We start from the raw sequence: 22,479 nt of genomic DNA, 5'->3' as shown, positions 1-22,479 counted from the left end.
ATTGTACATACCTCTAATTTGTAAGTCTTTAAAACTCCCTGGGGAAAAAAATGGTTGAACATCCCTGTGTGCTGCTGTCTTTGGATGTTGCCTCTGTGTATTAGTAAAGATTCTTTTATTGGGAACTCCTTTCCCTTTTTTCTTCATAATGTATCTCACCTTGGTCTAGTTTCGTGGTTTTTCCATGAAGTTTTCCAAAGCAATAAATCCTAAGAGCTCCTAACTCTTACTAGATGATGCTGTGTTTCTATTTTTTGCTTTTTTGCTCTTGGGTTTTAGCTGGAAATTATTTAATGTTTTGATGGGGCTTCTTTCACTGTGTGGCTTTTTGAAATTACTTTAACTAATTTCATTGGCAATTCCATGCTGCTTCTAGATCCAGAGTTATGAAATTGTTGTGCAGACTGCTGGTACCTGCTGGGCTGTGGGAAATGGTCTGCAAGGACAAGCAGTCCACAGAGCCTCTTGGGACAGAGTGTGATGAGAGGGCATTGCCACTTGGGAGAGCCAGAGATGACAGAGGAAAACACACAGCAACACTTTGCTCATAGTATTGAAGCCAATGAATTTTTATTTTATGTTTCCCATGGGCGAAGAAGATTTGTGCAGTCAGTTCCTCAAGTGTTTGGCAATTTGTTAAGGAGTAGTAAATGGTTCACCTGCTCACCATTTCACCTGATTTGTAACTTGTTTCTTGTATCTAGCTCTGCTGTAGACCTAGCAAATGACTTTTTGAAACTTTTCTGGTACTCTTGGCATGGAAGTAACAGCACATGTTCTTTGATGCCCGGATTTGGCAGTTTCTTGAAGGTGTTTCACTGTCCCATCTTCTTTTTAGAAGATGGACTTCATTAAGTATTATAGACTTTATCTTCTTTTCTCTCCTCAGTGCCAGACCCTGTCTTGCACTCAAACAATGATGAGCCAACTGATTCAGTGGGAACTTTATGCAGTTGAATTTTGTAATTGGCCCAATCAGCTTGTGAACTGCCACTTGATTTTGCTTCCCACAGAAGTTCCCTCTTGGAAAGGGAGTTTTAATTTCCAGCTCTAACTGTCTCAAGTAGACACCTTGCAGAGTGTGCTCATCCCCAGCAGTGGAGAACAGCAGCCCAAGCAGAATTCCTGGAGTCTGGAGCTCATGTACATGGCCTGCAACACAGGGAAGGAGTGAGCCATGTTAGAAATGCCTGCTGTGCTCTCAAATTGCTGACTGGGGAGAAGCCTTAGAAAGCTCCACTAGTCCACACTAGCAGAACTGGGTCTGCTAGGGTCCAGGTGCATCTTTTCATACTTTTTCACAAAAATTAATATGAAATCTTCTCTCTGTATTCTGGTAACCATTTTTATTTCCTTTCTTTTTTTTCTTTTTTTATTTTTTACATCTCAATGATGGTGTGAACCTCTCACACCTTATAGGAAAAGGATTTGGAGAATGTTTCCCTCTATGAGGGAAATGGAGTACCCCAGCTGTGCTTCCCAGGCTTGTTAATAGATCTGTTTTATTGTGTTCTGTTCCAGTGCCAGAGAATTTTGTCAGGCAATCCACAGTGATTGATTCTAGGGAAACAAAACACCATTTCCTTCTGTTTTCAGTCTCGAGTCACGCTGTAGCTCTCATACCAGATTTTTTTCCCAGTAATTCCAGAATTCATGCACTTGTCTACCCACAGCTGTTCAAAATTAACTGAAAATAACTTTCAATTCTGGTCTTCATTCCTAAAAGTTATGACTCAGAGACTAATAAAAATGGCCCGTCATCCTTCTGGATTTTATATGGAACAAAAAAGACATGTCCCAGACAACAGTTTCTGTAACTTCTTGAGTTTCATATTGGTTTTTTGATGTAAGGTACTCCAGTGCTGCATGGAATCCTTTCTCTTTCTGATTCTAACTACTGGACACCAGTAACAGAACTTGAGAATTTGATGCAACATTTACAGTTTACTTTGTCTTATTCTCCTTTCGGATGAACCTCTACAGAAACAGTAGAAAGATAGAAAGACCCAGCAAACATGAATGTTCTTCTTTCCATTTGCAAACTCTGTAGAAAGCCAGTGTTCCATCTAAGTTGAAGCTGATATAGAAATATTTGCCATGGCAATACCCTGTTCTTAGTGACACATGTGAAGTGTGTTCTGCTAAGTAACAAACGGACAAATTTAGGCAGAGGCTGCAGGGGCCAGCATGCTGTCTGCTAGGCAGCCTCCCCCATAATAATCAGGGATTCACTGCTCTTCCTAGAAATGCTGCTTCTCCTGAGGATCACATCCATACAGTTCTCTTCCCACTGGCATTCTCCATTAAGGTGTTTGAAATCTCTTGGTTCAGAGTGAACATTTTTTATTGTGTTACTGTGCAGAACAAGTTGACTGTTGAGCATGAGAAGGGGGGAGATGATAAATGCTTGGAAAAGGCTGCTGGGACGAGTCAGCTGAATAGAAAAGAGGTGATGGGGAGGATGGGTTGAATGTAAAAAACATTCAGGTTGCAGGCTTGATGGGGAGTAGTGAAATTTTGTAAAAAGCTGTTCCATAATAAAGCACATCTATTTTCCAAAATACTGTCACCCACAAGGTGTGTGAGTCTCTGTAGGCCTGACAAGGTGAATCCATGCCAGTCCATCTGGCATGGTAGGATATCAGCTGAGGGAAGTTAACCTTTTCTTCTGTGGGGTTAGACTGCTGCCTGTCACAGCCCAAACACCAGCCAAGGTGTACTCACCTTTCCATTGCAGCCAACTTCCAAGAGTCATTCCATGTCATGTTGTCATGGAAAAAGAGGAATAACATGAGTTACTGTGGGTCAATTTTATCCTAAATAGCTGGAAATTTACTACTCACTTAGAATATTTGTGAAACTCACCCCCCTTAAAAAACAACCTACAAAGAAGCAGCAGTAGTAGCAGTATACTGTTTCTAGAGCAATTTTAATTCTATGGGAAGATCAGCCATATTATTTGCAGTCCCCCACAGGTTCTGATGTATTTTGTGATGAGTTTAAGCCTTCAGTTTTTCTCTTTTTGGTTCAGTTCCCTGATGATTAATTTTCAAATTCTCCATGAACAAAAAGACAAATTTTTTTTCTTTTGTTGACCAGGCTGTCATAATATAATACAAAATAATACTGCATTAAATAAAATGCCAGGTTGTTACATTTCCTTCATGGAATGCTGAAATATTTTCATGCTCTTAGAAGTTTCATCCTTTGGATTTTGTACCTGGTGCATTTTCCCAGAGCTCTCTGGCTATTCAAAGCCAGCCAGCTTCCTTTCACAGAGATTGGTTCCATTGAGGACCTGCTCACTGGGACTGCATCTTTGCCTTGGTGCAGACAGCTGACCTTTGGGTTAACTTCCAGTAATTTGCTTTTTCTGTTTGTTAATGATTGGAGATTTTGTAGAGGATTTGTATGGCAGCAGAAGAGCAGATGAACAGTAATGTATGTCTTCATTAAGTCTTCATTATTTATTTTTCATTGGACTTTTCTTTGAGTGGCAAGAACAAAGCCCTTATTCAACAGGGAATGGCATCAGAATTGTCCTTAAGTGAGCAAGTACTACTGTACTTCTTAATTTACTTTTAGTGGAAGGATTGCACAGAGGCAAAATTATTTGGAGTTCAGCAGTGTAGCTGTATGTTTGGTTGGGTATTTTTGTTTTCCCTGACATGGCTTTTTCCCTTTCCAGGCTGATGGGAAGTTCCTCCATTACATGCTATCCAAGCAGCCTGGGAACAGCCAGAGGTCTTTTTGTCAGTGTTCCAGAGCATTCCCACACCTCTGTTTTGCATTGATAATGAACTATTTTGTCACCACCTTCCATGTTATGTCAATTAGTATCAAAAGGTTTCAGACTATTTTATGGAGTTTCTAGCACTTCTTTTTGCCCTCACTTCTGGAGACAATATATTTTGCTGACTTTTACAGTGGTTTTTCATTTAAGACCCTTTTGTTTTTCTTTCCCCTTGTTTGTTCTCCCCACTAGCCACCATCCTTTTTTATCTTGTAGCAGAAAGTGTTGCATTTATCTTTGAGCTTGTATTGATGTTCTTCCATTGACCTTGCTTTTTTATAGGAATATAAATAAATTTCTGTACATCACTAATGAGTGGTGTCTGCTGTAAAATCATTGTTTAGATAACATTATAAAATTACTGAAACTTATATTAATATGTCTTTTCATATCATGCCACACTTCAAAAAGTGAAATTGCAGACACTGGGGAAGTTTGAATTCAATTCTGATGTGACATGTTCCTATGCATTTAACATATGGCAGCAGCTTTTCTTTTTCTGGCTGTGATCCAAGCCTTGAGTCTCCATTCCTGTTTCTTTGCTCATTGAAACATCCAGTGGCTTTGGGTGGATTTAAGGAAAGGCTATTAGGAAAAAAAATGGCAAAATAATGGTTAATGCAATGAAAAGTATATGAAATGCAGTCTAAACTGGGTAATTAACTGCTTTCTGGTGCTCTTCATTCCTACATCATCAACACCATTCCACCAGGTTTGGTTGTTTTTTGGTTTTTTTTAATTTTGGAAATGTAAGGCCTCTCTGCTTTGGGTTTGGATTGTCCTTTTTCTATTGCAAATGAAACACTCTTATTTTTGATGTTTTTGTCATTGGTAACTTAAGAATTTAATGAGATATTCTTATGAATACCTGTGTGCAATTACTGTGTGGTGTCTCCTTATAATTTATCACATTTAGGTCACTTCTAGGATTGTGCTAATGAGCAGCCTTGTTTGCATGTAACTTCCTGTGTTAATAGAACAGTGTGACAGTTCATAAAAATATTTTGTAATGAAAATTTTATTATCTGTAGACAAATAAGTACTGCACAAAGCATACTTTTTTCCTGTCAGCTATTGCATCCTCCTTCACAGCAAAGCACTAATTTTAAATTATACCCCATGTTGTTTTCCAAAGTTCCTTTCTCTGAGTCTTCCTTGAGTTCCTTTGTCTTTCTCTTCCTTAAGCAACATGTTCAAACTGCCTGATGCACATGGTAACCTTTATGTCAATGTCAAATAGGATTGTTTTAAAAAGATCCACTGACAGAGTGAAAAGGAACAAACAAATCCATCAACTTGCTAAAATGAGGTTAAAAAGACTGGAGATGTTAGCATTTAAATTTTAAAAATGTTGATCTCCTGCCAGCCTCCTACTTTCTGTGCTGAACTCCTATGAATTGGTAGGGTATCAGCTGAGGGAAGTTAACCTCTGAAGCTTTTAGGGGGAAGCTGTTTAGTCTCCTTTAGTTCCCTGCTGACTCAGGGGAAAGAAGCTGGCAGGTTGAGCTGGGAAGTGTGCGTTTGGAGTGGACACATTCTCAGTTTTATTTATCTTCCAGCTCTGCTGCAAAGTGAAGGGTAAGTTTTAAACATAGATTTTGAAGTAGTCATGAAATAATTCTTCATGCTATGTTATCCTACTTTTGAAAGAATTGGAACTGGCAACACTGGTTCCTAACCAGGAGCATGAAAAATGTCCTTAGGCTGGTTAAACTTTCTGGCTGTGTGGACAGTTTGGTGCCTGCCTAGAAACAGGTGAAAAAACTGATGGCTACCTTGAACTCCTATTTTAGAGACTGTATCTCTCAAGCTAAAGAATAATTTCTTTATCTGCACAATGTTTGACTTTTTAATGGTCAGGAAGGAAAGAAGCTCCTGTTTCTTCTGTACAACCACAGTATATGCCAACAGGAGATGTGCTCTACATCCATGATGGTTTAGAGCACGTGATGTGAAGCAGTCTTAGCAAAATTCCCTACTGTTCTGGATGTTACCTCCTTCCTCCAGCAGAAGGAATAATTCACGATGATGAGCTTCGTTGTTTTAGTCCTGAAATCACTCTGTTCTCATAAATGAAATTGGGCTCATTGCTTCTTGATATTATGGTTTTCCTTTTTCTTCCTCAGTGAAATGTACTGCTTTATCTTGCAGGGTTCTCTAAGCTTTGGGAATCACTGCAGGGATGGCAAAGTCAAACAAAACTGTTTTATTTTAGTTATAATTACTTCTGCCTGGTAGCAATTAGGAAACCAGAGAGGCTAGACTGGGTTTTAAGTGGCAGGAAGGCTATGTTTATTGAGATTTTCGTGCACTTTAAAATTATTTTTTCCGAAGAGATTTTTCAGGAAGAAGCCTTTAAAGAGAAAGGTAAAGTAATGAGAACTCAGACTGGAGTCCAATTGTGCTACCAATGTGTCCTTTTTGCTCTTTAGAACAAATAATCTTCCATCTCTTGCTCAATAGTGAATCCCTACAGTGTATTACCTTGCAGTAGTATTTTTGTAGTCTCCATAAAGATCATTAAGAGGGAAATGTACGAGGAATTGCATGACGTAGTTGATCTTAATTTGGTATAAGAGAGTAAATTAAAGAAACTTCTACTTTATGATTCATCAGTTAAGCTACAGCAAGTTTCTGCACAGGATGCTGAAAGGTCAAATCTGTTGTTTCTCAGTGATGTGTCAGAGCTTGTTTTGTTCTGTTCTCTTTCTTTGGCCACCTAATTATGGTTTGCCTGCAGAAGGGAACTGGATGATCCATGATGAGTGCTGTGCCTTTGGCAGATAGACATTGCAGTCATACTCTTAGGCTTTCATTTGCACGTTTCTTACATCTCTGTATTTGCACAGAAAAATTCTTAGAATACATTAAAGTTCCAATGTTACATAGCAAACCATTTTAAAGATACATTTCACAGTTTTAACGTTTGGCCAACACATAGCTCTTGTTTTTACATGAGATGATCCCCTGCAGTACAGACTGGAGCTGTACTCCAACCACCATCTTTTAAACTGGCACCACACCCCAGGAACCTTGCTGCTTGGTTGTGTATGGCTCAGCCTGGTTATTGAAAGAGGAGGGTGCATTCCTGTCTGTGTGGAAAACCTCCTAGTGCACACTCATGCTGGATGGCACTGATTTCTCTGAGCACTGTCAAGACCAGCACCTGCCTCTTTAGGGCATTTGTACTCCAAGTGCTACTGATGTGCCTGTCCTGGGGAGTCCCCCAGTATTAATTCTGTGCATGGTGTGCTCCATGGGGCTGCCCTGAGCAATTCTGGTGTCAGCATGATCCCTGCACACTATCCAAATTTGCACTTATCTCTCTGTCTGGAACATTTTTTTTTGAATGCCTAACAAGTTTATTGTTTGTAGCCAATGTTGCTCTAGAGACCCACTATATACTGAATGGAAAAGGATGGCTGCCATGGAAGTGTGTTGAACTTAAATGTTAGATGTGACAAAACTTGCTGATACAGACTCACTGTCTATAGGAAAATGTTAGTTGAGGAAAGACAGGGATTACTGCACCATCAGTTGATGATACTCAGATCATACATTCACATGTATTAGACTTGTTATTTATGAGAAATAATCCAGATGTACACTCATGGCTGTTGAGAATTTCCTTATTGCAATGCAATGTTATGAAAAGGACTTAATCCAAAGAGATACAAGGCTGTGTCTTTCCCAGTCAGCAAAAAACAAACCATGTTTAAATGGCTTCCTGAGTATGACTTTACTTGGACACATCCATAAATGGCCTAAAGAACTGGATGAACGTGTGTAAATGTAAGAGGTGTAATTATCTTTGAAATAAAAAGCAGGCATCTTCCAGACTGGAGTGAAATAAAGTCAAACCTTTACTGAAATTATTTTGGCAGCACAGTCATAGGAACAATCAAAATGCGAGGATCAACTTGCAAACCTTGACTTGTGTGGAATGTTTCACAGACAGGTAAACAGAGAAAGGGAGGAGAGCAGACAGTGAGCACATCCACAGGCAGTCCCAAGTGAAGCTTGATGTGGCAGATTTCTACCTGGGCACTTCCAAAATTCCCAGCACAATGAGCATTTCTTTCTCTCCAGCCCACAGCTGTTCCAGTGAAGCTGAGTCTTTCACAACAAAACCTGCCTGAACTGAACTAATCCCTGCTGCTGCTTTTCAGGGTGGAAATGGTGTGCAGCAGGAGGGAAGGAAAAGATTAAATGATCCTTGACTTTAGTGGTCAGTGTTAGAATCCAGTTTAAAGCAAAGTAAAGATCTTATTGGTTTTCTGCAATTATGGACTTAGGACAAGTTTATTTTATGAGTGGTTTTATTTTATCTTGAATTCAGTGGTAAGAAGTTTAAGTTTCCTTGTTTGTACCCATTACCTTTTGTTTCCCTTAGCACCTCTTGTTTCTGTTGAGCCTTGTAAGTTTCTAATCTCTTGTGCCTTTACATCTGTCTAAACACAAATGGTGTTTCTGATGTTTTTAACACCCTGAAGGAATTTATAAACTCTGACCCCATGGTTGACATGATTGGTTCTGACTGGCCATGGTTTGTTTTGGGCTGGCTGGGTACAGTAGCACTGGTGGAGGGGACTGAGACACCATTTTTAGTTGTAGGATTTAAGAAATTGGTTTAAACATTAATTTTCTTTGATGTTAGAATAAAATGGGCAGGCAAGCACGTTGCTTCTATACTTGTACCTATAAATAGAACAAATTTTCCTTTTAAGTCTTTGATAAAGACTTGAACCAGCTGAAACGCCTGCTTCTTGTGTTCCAGCCACTAGCAATGAAATGGCTTTAATATTTAAGTAACTGTTTTTATTAGACTCTGGTAGGCTTTAATAGGTGTTCCTGGAGTGCTGTTGACTTGCTCTTTATTGGTTAGCTGAGAGAGAAAGCTTTTATTCTTTTCCAGCAGGACCCTGAGGGTGTCATTCAACACCCTAGGGCAAGATGCTGAGCCAAACCCAGCAAAAAGAGGCAATGATAAATCTGGATTTGAGGGAAATAGAGCAGGTTAGGCCTCAGCTGCACTCTCAGTTTGTTAAATTTCATTTTTGACACATTCAAAATGTAATCATAAGGTTCTATTTCCAACTGATGGCCTTAAAAATATGTTTATTCACACAAAATTTCTGTTGGTGCTTTGAACCAGACTAACTTTCATGTGAAAGATGGTTCTGATAAGTTGTCTTCTTGCCTTACATCAAAGACAACTTTGTCACTTTCAAAGAAATATTTTGAAGAAATAATAAACAGTAGAAAATTGTACCATAAGACATTAGGTCTTCTGTGAAAGTAGGGCCTGGAGTGAGACTCCTGTCCTACCCCCCTAACACTGCTAACCATCATTTTAGCAGGAGTGGAAGGAAAGGATTTTCATGTTAGACTGAAAAAAACAAAACAGAAATGCCACTTGCACCAGTGCAAGTTGAGTCTTTTGCAATGTCAATTGCCATCTTTTTGTGGGTAGGTTTGGGAAAGAATAAAGAACTTTTGGCTTGTTTAAAACCCACCAGAACAACAACAAAGCAGCAATAATTTTTGCTAGTTGGGTGTTGAGCTTTGTATTTTATGTTTGGGTTTATAATTTGAATTAAGGAGAAAATGTATATTTAGACTCTCTCCTAAGTGATAGGATCCCTGTTTGGTAGATAAATACTGCATTCCCATAAGGAATGTTGAAGCATTATTGGTTCCCACCAGATGTTACAATCCCTGTCTAAGGTGGGACTCAGGCTAAAGCCTCCCTTTAGGAAAGGGAAATTCTGCAGAGGCTTGAGAAGTAAAACCAGAGCCACCACCAAGGCTGGGCAGGGCAGAATGGGGCTGGGAAACGTCTGCACTGCTGGAGTATTGTGATGATGTCCAGTCCTGGGGTAATTGCTAATAAAATAATTCATTAATATTGTTAAACTTCTTAGACAAGACTGTTCTGAAGAACTAGATCTATTTATGGGAAGGGGCTTTCACATAGAAAATAGGTTAGTGAGTGCTTATGGAAACTCAGTTTTGCAGAAGTGAAGGTACCAAATGAGTTGTTTGTACCATGGAGATGCAAACATTTGTAAGCTACCTGCATAAATATGTCAGCTTGATGCATTATTCCATGATCCAAGGAAAATTAATACAATTTTAAAATTTCAACTTTATCATTTAAGCTTTTCCTTCAAAATTACTCTGTAATTTTTGGAGTTTTTACAATCTTAACCTAGTCTAAAGTAGCAAAAATATTATTGTTCAGTGAGGATAATTTCTATGTCTTTAACATATTTTTCTTGAAAAAAAGGACCTGTAAAATACCTTTACAACTCAAGGACTGTTCCAAGTAATTTTGCTGAAAATACTAAAAGAAAAGTGTCATCTTATAAGTAGGACCTGGCACAGAAAATGCCATCTGAAAAAAAAAATATAGGAAGGTTTAAGGATATGTACCTAGGTTAAAATAAAGTAATGAGAGTATTTGCTGTCAGATTCTAGAGTATTAAACAGTCCAGAACTGAAATGTGAATATGTGTTTTTCTGAGTTTTCACCTTGTTTTTCTGTTACTGCTTTCAGTAGCTACTGTTGTCAACCGGGCACTCAGGATATTTTTTCTCCTGCACAGAAGTGTTGATGGGTTGGGAACACTGCTTTAGGGTTAATTTTCTGAAGTAATGTTTTGAAATGTGGTTATTTTTGTAAGTCACTAGTCAGAGTAGAGCGGACAAACTAACAAAATGTGAAATATTGGGGCTGCTGGGGATGGATTGAAGACTAAATATAATTAAATTGAAACAACAGGATGAATGATGTCAGGCTCAAAATAGAACTCACATAATTTACAGTCCAATTTGATGTACTTACTGTTTCTTGCTTGAGCAGGTCTAGGACGTTGAGCAATGGGCATTTAGTGGTTAGTATTTAAAATATTACCAAAAAGAGGCATTTACTAACAGAATTTATTGTTTAATGTAAAGGATACAGTTTGATATAGAAGCTAAATAAGGTGAATCTCTACTTTTTAAACATAAAAAAGAGTCTATCTTTATTTGGTGGGAGAAGGTCCAAAGACATGGGTGTAAATAGGTGGTCAGTTTCAGTAAGCAAGTCTTTAGGATGAGATCAGAAAAGCAGAATCTTAATTTTCCACTGTAATTTCCCCCTTAACACTTCCTAACCCCCAGTTTATAAATCTTAGTGGCACAGTGGGGTATGTTTTATAGCAAAGTACCTGTGTGGGACTGTTCCAGGCCTCCATGAGGTCCTGGCTGCTCCTCCCCATCCTGAGCTGTCCCATCAGCAGCTTCTCCCTCCTTTTCCTGAGGGCTCTGTGTAGGAGAGACCACAGAGCCTGGATCCAGCTGCTCCCTACCAACCCAACACGAGCAGAGATGAGGAATGCTGTTTGTTTAGCTCACTCACACACGAGGATGACTCCTCTCCTTCAATCCCTCTTCTGTCCTCCTCCAGAGGTGCATTCCTGACTCCTGGCTGGGGCACTGTGCTGCTGCACAGCCACAAAAACTGAGTCATGGAGCCTCCATGAGCTGCACACCCTCCATGACTGAGCTGAGGAGTCTTCTTGACCTATGCCTGAGAAGACTTGACTGTCTTTTCTCTCAGCAGTCATTTCACTTTCATTTCCCCTATGCACGTGTAGCATAATGAGCCATGTGTTCTTGTGCAAGCACTGTTTGTAACACACGTGGGATATTCTAGAATGGCTCCTTTTCTTTCAGATTCTTCCCACATACCTGCTGATGCTTTTCTGAGGCTGAAATTTCAAAGGTAAAAAGCAGGTTTTTTTCTGTCCTGGGTTATAAGGACAGAAAGACTGTTATGAAGGTGGATCAGGGTTGCAGTGTAAATCAGGGATAATCACAGCAGACCTAAACTGTTTCCAGAGGTACTGGATGGAGCCTAACTGCACCTGCACAGGAGTTTTCTCTTCCTCCTCTAGCAGGGTGTTGGGCCATTGTCCTGTGGCTGCACATCCTGGTGTTGGAAGGATGAATTCCAACACACTGAGTGAATTTCAGCTCCCTGAAAGCCCATTTTTCTCAGGTCTCCTTCTCCTCTATTCTGATCTAACTGTGCCAGCAGCACAGAGAGCTGCTGATCCCCAGGAAATAAGTTCATGGATACCCCATGGATTGACTTTTACTGAGCTGTGTGAGGCATTCAGGAGCATCTGTAATTGTTCAAAATACATTTACCTGTGCCTAAGATGACCAAGAGGAATTATCTATAGATAAATATGAAACCTTTTGCCAACTAAGACTACCACTGCAAACAGTAAAAAATCTGATCCATTTATATATATAAATAATATATAAACATTGTATATTATGGACATTTGTATATTTGCATGTGTACATTTGTAATTTTGCTTCCTTCATATTGTAGAATTGCTAGAAAAAATAGTTTATTAGCTTTTCTAAAAAAACCAAAAATGGATGAAAAAAATCTAGTTAGAAAAATTTGTTTGGCTTTCAGCTAGAATAAACATATCAAATTAAACATCCTAATCTAGGTAATTTAGTTCAGCTCTGACATTTCTGCCTTAGGCACTGATTGGAAATTTATGGTTTATGTCATAACCAGCCATCTAAGCTGCCTAATTTTGATCTTGATATGTCCCTGATCAACATAGTTTGGTTTGTTTTGCCCTTGAAATTGAAGCCTTTTTACTCTGCCTGGTTTTTAGCTAATTAATATTTTCCACTCCTCCAAAATGTTTATGCTTACCATGAAGTAATGAGGAGCTGGACCTTTTGCAAGGCAAATGCAATTCCCTTTGAATTTTTTATAAAAGCTGTGGGGTTTATTCCTGGTTCTTCTGATCAGGTGAAGAAGTTTTCTGGAAAGCTCCCACATATTTTACCAAGCAGTCAAACTTATGGGAAAAGCAGTGTGCCATTCTTTATGAAGCACCAGGCTTTTCACTGTGAAAGGATGAAAGACAACAGACAGAAATTGAAACAAAACAGGAGCACATTGGATAAAATCTTTCTTTTTTTTAAATGTATGAGAGTGAGGCAGTGAAACAAGCTGCTTAGAGAGATTCTGCAGTCTCCATCCTCTGAGAGTTTCAAAACTCAGCCATAAAAACCTTGAGCAGCCTGATCTGACCTCATAACTGACCCTGCTTTGAGCAGGAGTTTGGATTAGAGACCTCAGGTCTCTTCAGGGTGATTATTGTGTCAAGTCACCCAGTTGCTCTGAAAAACACACAAACCCAGCCTTTTTTATATACAAGGAACATGTATGTATGTTACATAGGAAACACAGAGTCTGAAAATCACAACCTCTGAGGAAGAGCTGAGCCTGAGACACTTCAGTAGAATAAGCAGTTAAAATTGTACCTGTTTGAGAAATACCTCTAACAGACACTTGCTTCCCCTTACTGCTGTCCATTTTTGGGAGTTTTTCTGCTTTTTGTTGCCTTAAGGACTTTAAAGTTATCTTCATTCTTTCTTGCCTGCTTGATCATATGTGGAAGCACCTGTCTCAGAATTGGTTGCTACATTCCAGCTTGAGGCTCCTTTTTCATTGTATGAAAAGGTTAAAATAAATATCCTGGGAAATGTGTGAGAAATTAGATTTATGTGTTGAAGCTGCTTCTGTGCAACCAATAAGGCAAGAATTACCCAACTCAAAGATACAAGATATAAATGCCTGATAAGATGATTACAAAACTGGAAAGAAAGCTTAAGAAAGAGCATCTCTTTACTAGAAAGAATGTGGTCTTAACTAGTGTTGAAGGCTTTATTTCTGAATCTCAGAGCTTAGAATTTCTTGGTTTGCTTGGAATCTTTCTTTCTATTCACAGACCTTTTTTTCCCCCATTATGTTTCTGGTCTTTATTCATCATCAAGTTCCTACTAACCCTTTGTTAGCTGCTCTGATTCTGCTGCTGCTGGGAGAGTTAAGCTCTAAGGTAGGTTGAGAAATCCTATTTTCAACTTTTGAATAGGGAAACCAGTGCAGTGGTAGTGGAAAAGGGCAGGAGGTGAAAAAACAGTGACGTTTACAACTCTCAGTTTGGTTGTTTGTAATGCAAGCCTGACAACTGAACTGGTCCAGTAAAAACAAACAAAAAAGCTTTAAAGAATTAATTCTCCAGCAGCCATACCAAACCAAATATCCAAACAAAAAGTGACCAACTGAAAACCAACCCACATTTCTTAGTGCTCCTTTGACCCAGAGCAGCTGCAGTGGTAGTAGGAAAGCTCTGCAGAGGCTCTGCCTCTGACTTGCATGAATGTCTGGCTGCACAGGGAGCAATATTGGAGGAAACCTGTCCTTCTTCCCATCTCACAAATCCCTTCTTTAGCTTTACAGTTACTTATTTAGATATATATATTTTAAACCCAAAGTTCAACCCCTTCTAAGGGGCTTTGAGGGTAAGGTTTGAGTTGTTTATTCTCATATCAAGTAAACCTTTAGTTTATATTGATTAAGAAAATCTGACCCCTCCTCTAATGCAAATGTGTAAGGGTATTCTGAATTCTGTGTAATGGCTGAGCAGATTCAGACCCACGTGTCTCAGGTTCAGTTGTGTTGCTTAAATCCACAATAGAAAAACCTTGCTAGCCAGCAAGAAAGCAAATATTCAAAGATCTGGGAGCTCTATAGAGAACACTGACCATAATGCACTGCAAATTAATTTAAAATCATGTAATATCACATGTATGGAAAGAGAATGTGTACACAAGTTATTACTCATTTATAACTCTATTTGACATCTTTCCATCCTGGAGCTTGGGTGGGATTGATTCTTATTCTGCAAAGATGTGAAGGCCTCAGTAGTACAGAATTCATAGAAATGCAGAAAGCACTACTGTGAACCTGGGAAGAGTAGAAGCAGTGCCTTCCCAAGTGCTCCCGTTCTCTGTGTTTACCTGAGCATGGCAGGTCCAGTGCCCTGTACCCCTGTAGCTTTCAGGGGTGAGACTGAGTGTCTTCAGTTCTCAGTTGTGAGCACGTCTCTCTATTCTTTTCTTTTCTGACCATTCTTTTTTGGCCTTTCTTATGCTAAAAAGATTTACTTTTCAAAGCTTTTAACTTAAAAGAACATACTTCCTAGAGAAATGGTAATTTTAAGGCCAGCTGAAAAGGCTGACAGAAGGATTCTCCCTTCCTTTGTACAGGGTTGCAATTTGGCCTTTAGGGAAAGAGCAGCATTTGCAAAGCACCTGTGGGGGTTTATCTGTGGCTGGGACCCCTGAGTGATTCTGGGTGTGGGCTGCTTGCACCAAGCTCCTGTGCCCGGTGGGGAGCTGGAGGAACGGTGTCTGTGCTTCTGCTGCTTGTGGGAGAGCATCCTCTGTGCTCACAGCTGACTGTCAGCAGTGCTCAGACACCTCCTGGGGTCTGAGCCCCACCTTCCACGTTTGTGTCACTACTGGCAATGTAATTGCATTAAAGTGCAAAGGAAAAAAAATCCTGTGGTGTTTGATTTGAGGACGGCTTGAAGAAAGCTGAACAAAACCCCAGCATCAGCTGTGTTTTAATATAAACTTGTGTGAAGTGATCATGATGTTATTTGGGAGATAGAATGCAATGCTGTGTATGCCTGGGAAAAACAAACAAACAAAAACCCATAAAAGAAAACAAAACCCAAAAAACCTAACCAAACAAACAAAAAAACCACAGAAAGGACAAAGAGGAAAAGGACACAAAAGAGACACTTTTCTTCCATGCCACTTCTTCTAAGTGATTCTTCTTTATGCCATCTGCTGTAATTTTGGCACTGGCTGAGGTGATGTTTCTAGCAAATCACTTCACTCTGTGTTTTGTTTTTCCCTTTTTCATCTCTGATTGACAGTCCCACCAAGAGACAACAATGAAAAGGACTTTCATGGGATTAGATAGAGGCAGTTAAATTTCCTGGGGCACAAGTGTGTTTTGAGGAAAGGGATAAAAGTGTATTATTCTCTGGATAATCCTGGCTGAAATATAAAAGACCCCTTTTGGTGAATAATTAGAGAAAATGTCCCAAAACTATCTTTAATTGGTATAGCATAAAAACATGTATTAACAGAGATGAAAGATATTTTTGCTTTGTCTCCAGATAAGTGAGTAATCTGTTGTATTTTACTTGCATTGGGTTGTAACTTTAATTATTGGTTCACTTTAGTGGCAATAGTGATTCAGTAACTCTGACTAAATCAGTAAAGTACAAAATTTTTAAATGAGTATTAAGGTGAATCTTTGTTGTATGGCATGACTTGTATTCTTGCATTTTCCTTCATTTTCTTCCTCTGTAGGTAAGGATGTTTTGTTTTGCTTTGTTTTTTTTAACTCAGGAGAAAACATAAAAAGGATATATATGACTGACATTAATTTGTGTTTATGATCTGAATTGCTAGGAGATAAGAAGCTCTTTGTTCCTATCAATTGGAAAGTGTGCAGAAGAACAGCTACAGAATTAAGCTGTGCAGGATTCACTTCCTTCATGTGACAGTCTGTTGTGTGCTGGCAATCAGCCCCAGGGCTTGAACAGGAGGAGGTAAAGCCACCTCGGGAAACCAAGCACTCCTCTGTGTTGATCTGCTGGCACTTACAGGACTTTCTGAGGAGGCTGAGGCAAAGGAAGTCCAGGTCTTGCAATGATGTGTAGCCAGAGAAGTCTAGTTCATGAGCTCTGGAAAGAACAAGTATTTCTCATGGTGTGGGGGAGCCTCATGGGGTATGTTGGCAGCCTCTCAGGGCTGCTGGGAGAGCACCAGCACCAAACCAGCCGTGCTCAGGGGGCTGCCCAGGTGCCTTGAGTGCAGCCCACAGGACAAGGGTGTGGCATGCTGAATCCTCACTGTGTCTTTAGGGTTTCACTTGGATTGCCATGTTAAGCTGAGTTTGGACAGGTTTTTTGTCCTTTGCAGAATGAGTCTTGCCTTGGTCTTGCTGACTTTATGGTGTGTGCATCTGAGGCTGCCCATTTTCTTTGTTTCTGTGGCTCATGGTAGCTGCACTATAACCTTCTGTTGGGCAAAGAGGAAGAGAAATTACTGTCTGCCTGATCTGGGTGGAAGCAGCATGCTTTGGTGCCTGCCAGTTTGAGTAGTGTCAGCCAGGCATCAGCACATGTCAGAATCACAGCTCAGAACCATTCTCCTTGGATAATTCATTACCATGAGAGCTGTAAGCTTTCACACACTGCTCTGCCAAAAGGAAAAATGTAACATTGATATAGAGAAATCATAGGGAAAATTGGTACTTATAAGAAAAAAATCTGCATTTTTTATGACAGTGTTTAAAGTATTTTTGGGCAGTCTAGATATGTTGTGACAGTGCTTACCACAAGGTTACTTCTTTCTTTGAGTGATGTGTAGTCATACACATCCCTATATGCTGAAATAGGTTTTGTGTCTTTAAAGTTTAAATTTTATTACGGAAAAAAGTGTCCCTTTGAAAAAATATAAATATGCTCCCTTTGTCTGATATCTTGGCAGTAGACATTCTCTGTCCATCTCATTCTCACTGAGAAATGTCCCTGCTCCTCAGCATGGCTATTTTGGTTCTGCTGGGACTGCTTTAAACCAATGAATGATTTCTAAAGACCACAGAACACGTTTGAGGGGATTTACTTGTGTTGGGAAAGTTTTGGGGTTGTACTGAAAGAAAAGGTTACAAAGTAACTTCTGTATTACAACTCACAGTCCTTAGTTTCCATTGCTGCCCGTTTTAATTAGATGTACTGATAACATATACAAGATTAATCCATTTCTGATGAGGTCATGATTCCTTAGTGCTCTCAGAACATTCAGGCTGCCTGTTGCTGCTTTACCCAAACGCCTTTTTAGCCTTTCAGCTTGTGCTTCTGCTGTTTTTCCAGAAGGAACTGACTCCACTTGCCTTTCTGTAACAGCAGAGGAAGCTGAGGCTATGAGCACTGTGATAGTGAGGGCATTAACTGAGCTATTTCCCAGAAAGCCTCTGCAGAGGTGTTGGGAGCACTTGGATCTGCGAGCTTCCACAGTTGGGTGGTCTGTGAAGCAGCCACGGAGAGCCCAGGCTCTCGCTGGGAAAGGAAAGAATGCAATTACAGCCTAATTAGAAATCCAGATTCCCTTCTGCAAAATGCATAGTTTCCTTTTCTGCCACAAAAGTGACCTTTAAGGCACTTAAAAACAAATGCTCCAGCAAAGAAGAAATTACATAGTTCAGAATAGCCAGTAACCACTGGTCAGGTTTTCTGTTGGATTCATCTCTGCAATCTCCAGCCACTTGCCTAGTGGCTACTCTGATGGGAAAATAAAGCCCAGTCATTACAAATGTCTCCCATAAAACCTCTTTGACATGGGTACGTTCCAAGGAAAAAGGTTATTATTTTTTCCTTTCCTCCTTCCTGCACCCCTGAAATGAGAATATTCTGACTGCAAGAATTTGTTTTTGAATAGCCCTAACACCTATAACTAGCAGCTGCTGAGTATTTTTTTTGTTGAGGAGTGAAGCAGTGTGCTCTGAGCAATGTGGGAACTGGCCTTTCTGGAGAAGAGGCAGTCACTTGTGAACATGATTAATGACAAATCCATGCTGTGAAGCTGATTGGGTACTTGCTTTGGGTGGTGTCTAAGGAATTTATTAGTGGGTAAAAACAGTTTGCAGAAGGATCAGTTTACTAAATGGGTCTAGCAGAGGTTTTTCCTCAAACTTACTACATGTTTTAGGATTGCAGGAAAGCACCTCTCCTCAAATGTGTTATGTTCCTAGTAGAAATACTTGTCAGATATTCACAGTCAGATTTCATACCTGATTTAATTTCACATAACTGTTAACTAGAGTATATTGATTATCTATGTTAATTACATATTTTAGAATGTCAATTGCCTTACTGCAGAGTTCTCAGATCATTTTGAAGCTTTATTTTTCCCTTGACTTAATCATGTCTCCTGAATATAACCAAGGAAAGCAGGAAGCAGCATGGAGCTGTGTGAATAGCTCACACCAAGCAATATTGGACCTTGGGCTATCTTTTCTTTCCTTGCAGTGACTATTTCACTGTCAAGGGATGAATTGTCCATGAGTCCTGTTAGAACCAAGCTGTGGATAATGAATGTCCACAGCAGAGAATGACTCAATACTTCCCAATGGGTGATACAGGAAAGAGCAAAACAAATCTGAGTCAGCTACACCTGCCTTGGGCTTCTATTTCAGTATCCTTTTAAATCATCTGTTCCTCTGCTGAGATCCTTTACAGTCATGCAAACAGACTCTTCAGCTGGGCCCTCCAAACTGACCAGAGATGAGAAAAGATTGCTGCCTAAACTGGACAGGGTTCCACTTATGTATTTGGAAAAAATAGTGTTGACGTTAAAAACTTTTTTTAAGTTAAAAAAGTTAAAACTTTTTTTAACATAAACATGGGTATTTTGTCACCCTGTCGATGATTGGTATATTCCATATTGGCAACTCACTTTTTGGGGGAAGAGAAAATCGAACTTATTAAAATATTTCAAGGCAGAGATGAGCACATCATCTGAATGCCACTGGGGCAGGTGGGGAACAGAGATGGCAGCAATCCCAAGCAGTAGTAGAATCGGGAAACAGGAACTATTTGTGAAGTCATTTAACCTACTTCCCTGCCCCAGGGCGGGATTAAATTCAGCTGGTGGAGTTTCAGACAAAGCGGTACATGAAATGTTCATTTACACACTGCTAGGCAGAATTTGATTTTGCTTGGGTTACAGAACAAGCTACAGCCTGGAGGGGAGGAACCTCTGCTCAGAGGACTGGTCTGGGATTTGATACTTGTCAAGCTAATTCTGTGATCCATCAAATGACTCTGGTCATTCTTTCTCCATTGTACTGTGTGCAGGGTACAAAAAAGGACTGAGCTGGCTGCAAGCACCTCTTGGAGCACTCAGATCAATGGGGCCATACAAAGACACCAGTTCTCGTTCTTTGAAAAGCAGCATAGCCCCGGGGCAGTGTATATGATTCACCAAGCCCTGCTGGTGGGACTGTGCTGCTTTGTTTTAGCTGGCACTGGGAGCTCAGGTGTCATTTTACTGCTCTTTATTACACGATGCGGGTGTGCTCTGTCAGCACCGGGAATCCCAGGAGAACAAGGTTTGTAAAGCAGCTCACACACAGAGGCACCTACGTGCACAAGCACACAAATACTTGTTCATCACAGGTACCTACATATGTTCTGTTTGTCTCTGCCTCCCTGAACGTGAGCAGTCACCAGAGCATTTGTCCCTGTGCTGCTGGGGTTTTATTATTCCAGGAAATGTCCCATCTGTGAAATAAAAGCAGCTTTCTCCTATGTCACTGTAGTGATTGCTAGGTACATAGTGACAGGGAGTGTAAAATACCCACAGGAGATAAAAGTTTAGAAAATCTATACCGGTGTAAGAATTCCCTTGGGTCGTTTGTCCTTCTGCTTGTCTGAAGCTATTCCCGATTTATATCATCCTGAAGGAATCGTCAGGTCTGGGCTGGAAATAGCAGCTGAATCTAGCATGGCTAAAAGGAGAGTCTTGCAGCTCGAAGCTCTGCCCCAGTGTCCACCAGCTGTGCCCCGTTCAGTGCCAGCACAGCGGCCCCAGCCCTGCACAATTCCACTGTCCTGTGTCCCTTCTGCCTGGGTTCCTCTCATCCCCTCTCTGGGTTTGCATTGTGTCAGGCTCGCAGCCAACCTCGAGCAGTGTTTGATCCCTGGTTTTTCAGTGTGTGACACTTTGCTAAGGCTATCACAAGGAGCACCGAAAGGCGTCTGCTCATCCGTAACACATCTGGGCCAGCGAGGCCAGGCTCGCTAGGACCGGTTAACAGGGACAATGCTCATTTGCCTTTCTAAGGGTAAATGTGGAGAGCTCTGTTGGAGTTTGGGTAGTTTGGGGTGTTTTGTTTTGAATTTTCTGCTCATACTAGCCTGTTTTATCTTCTTTATGTTGCTTTTTCAGCAAAGAAACTAAAATAGCGACCCGGGTACTTAAACTACTAAGTAGCTTTGAATCTGTTTATTGAAGTCTGCTCAGTTTGACCTGAATTTGAGGCTCTTCTGTGCTAATTCAAGTTACTTTAAATTAGTTGTTGGGTTTTTTTTTTTCTTCTGTACTCACTTGTTTTAGCTTCTTGCTGTTACAGTGTGTTTATATATGTGCTGTGTCGGACTCTATAAAAATCCCTTTTTGAGAGCTTTAAAGATGACAGTACTGTATGAAGCTGTAGTATGCTTTAATCACATTTTTCCCTTCTTAATCAGCCGTTATGGGTTCTGCCAGACGGTCAGATTACTGTCACCATTCGTCCAGAAATCTGCCTGTGCTCTTTATCCTCTCTTCCTAAATCAGGGTACCCTCTTCTATTTCATATTTATGTAACACTCGTCTGTCAGAGACCTGTCCTTTTCCAGCATTATTTTCTTTCTTAAACCCAAACAGAAACACACCTACACCCACGCAGCACCCCGTGTTGGTGATGGCCCCTTATGCACCACGGACACCAGTAAATTCAGCATATGCCAGCAGTTTGCTGCAGTTACTCCCCAGTCTGATGAGAGCAGAGCTTGGTCCTTGCATTACAGAAACTCTTGTGTTACTCACTAGAGCTGCAGCTTTCCTCTCAGGCTGAATTTAGGTTTAAGTGTCTTCCCTCCTCTCAGCCCTTTTAATCAGGCATCATAAAGTACATTAGTAAATGACTTGCTTTCCCACTTCCACGACTAATGAGCACAGGGCAGAGCAGTGAGTCCTAAAAGCTCGCTGGTGAATGGATTGATTTCAGTCCCCTTGGAAAGAGATTATTTTGTAGCGGTGCCAAGTGAGGCATCTCATTCTGCTTAAAATCCATTTAACCACAGGCAGTTCGTGCAGGAGCCGCGTTCTCAGCTGACGCCCTGGTGCAGACTGGTAATGGCAGCAATATCAGAGGGGCATTGGAGGAAGCTTAGACCCTGATCCTATCTACAACTCCCTGTGAGAGAACAGATTTGGCAGCAGACAGACAAGGATTATGTGTTCCATCAGTAATTAATGTGGTCCCCTGGGTTTTAAAAAAGTAGCCATGGACCATGGGTATTCTGCTCTATTTTTTTTTTTTTACCAAAGTCATATGAGCAAGACATTTAGATATTTTTAATATGCCTCCAGTCTCAAAAAAAAACCCCAAACAACAAAACAACACAAACTCCACCAAACCAACTCACAACAGCAACAAAACACCACCAAAAACCCTCAACAAAAATAATAGAGTTCCAAGATAATTTGTAAGCCTAAACAAGGTGGGAAAGTGGGATTGTGGTGAGGGGTTTGTTTGTATTTGTTTAATTTTTGGTTGTTTATTTACATTTATCTAAAAACTAGGATGATTTTAATTTAATTTTTTAACTATACATTGAAAGCAAATCTTGTAACTTGAAATTAAAGACAGAATTCCCTCACCTTTTGCTAGTTGCCATTATATTCTAGGCTAGTTGGAGTAAGGTAGGGAAACCTCTGGAGAGCCATGTCCAAATCCCAGCTCTTAATGTGTCTGAGTGAGATGCAAAATAATAAACCTGGTATTTTGTGTCTTGTTGATGAGTAAGACTTCAAGACTAGTTTATAATGGATAAAAGTTTACTTTTTTCCCCATGCTTATCATATCTTTATTTCCTATATGGGCACAATCTTGAGTTTCTTTCTCCCTGACTCAGTACAGGCAATTCATGTCTCATATTTATGCTTGCAAGCCTCCAGGATTTATGTTC

Source organism: Agelaius phoeniceus, chromosome 10 (assembly GCF_051311805.1).
Source record: "Agelaius phoeniceus isolate bAgePho1 chromosome 10, bAgePho1.hap1, whole genome shotgun sequence".
Classification (NCBI taxonomy): Eukaryota; Metazoa; Chordata; class Aves; order Passeriformes; family Icteridae; genus Agelaius; species Agelaius phoeniceus.
Note: the sequence above shows the minus strand (reverse complement) of the source record.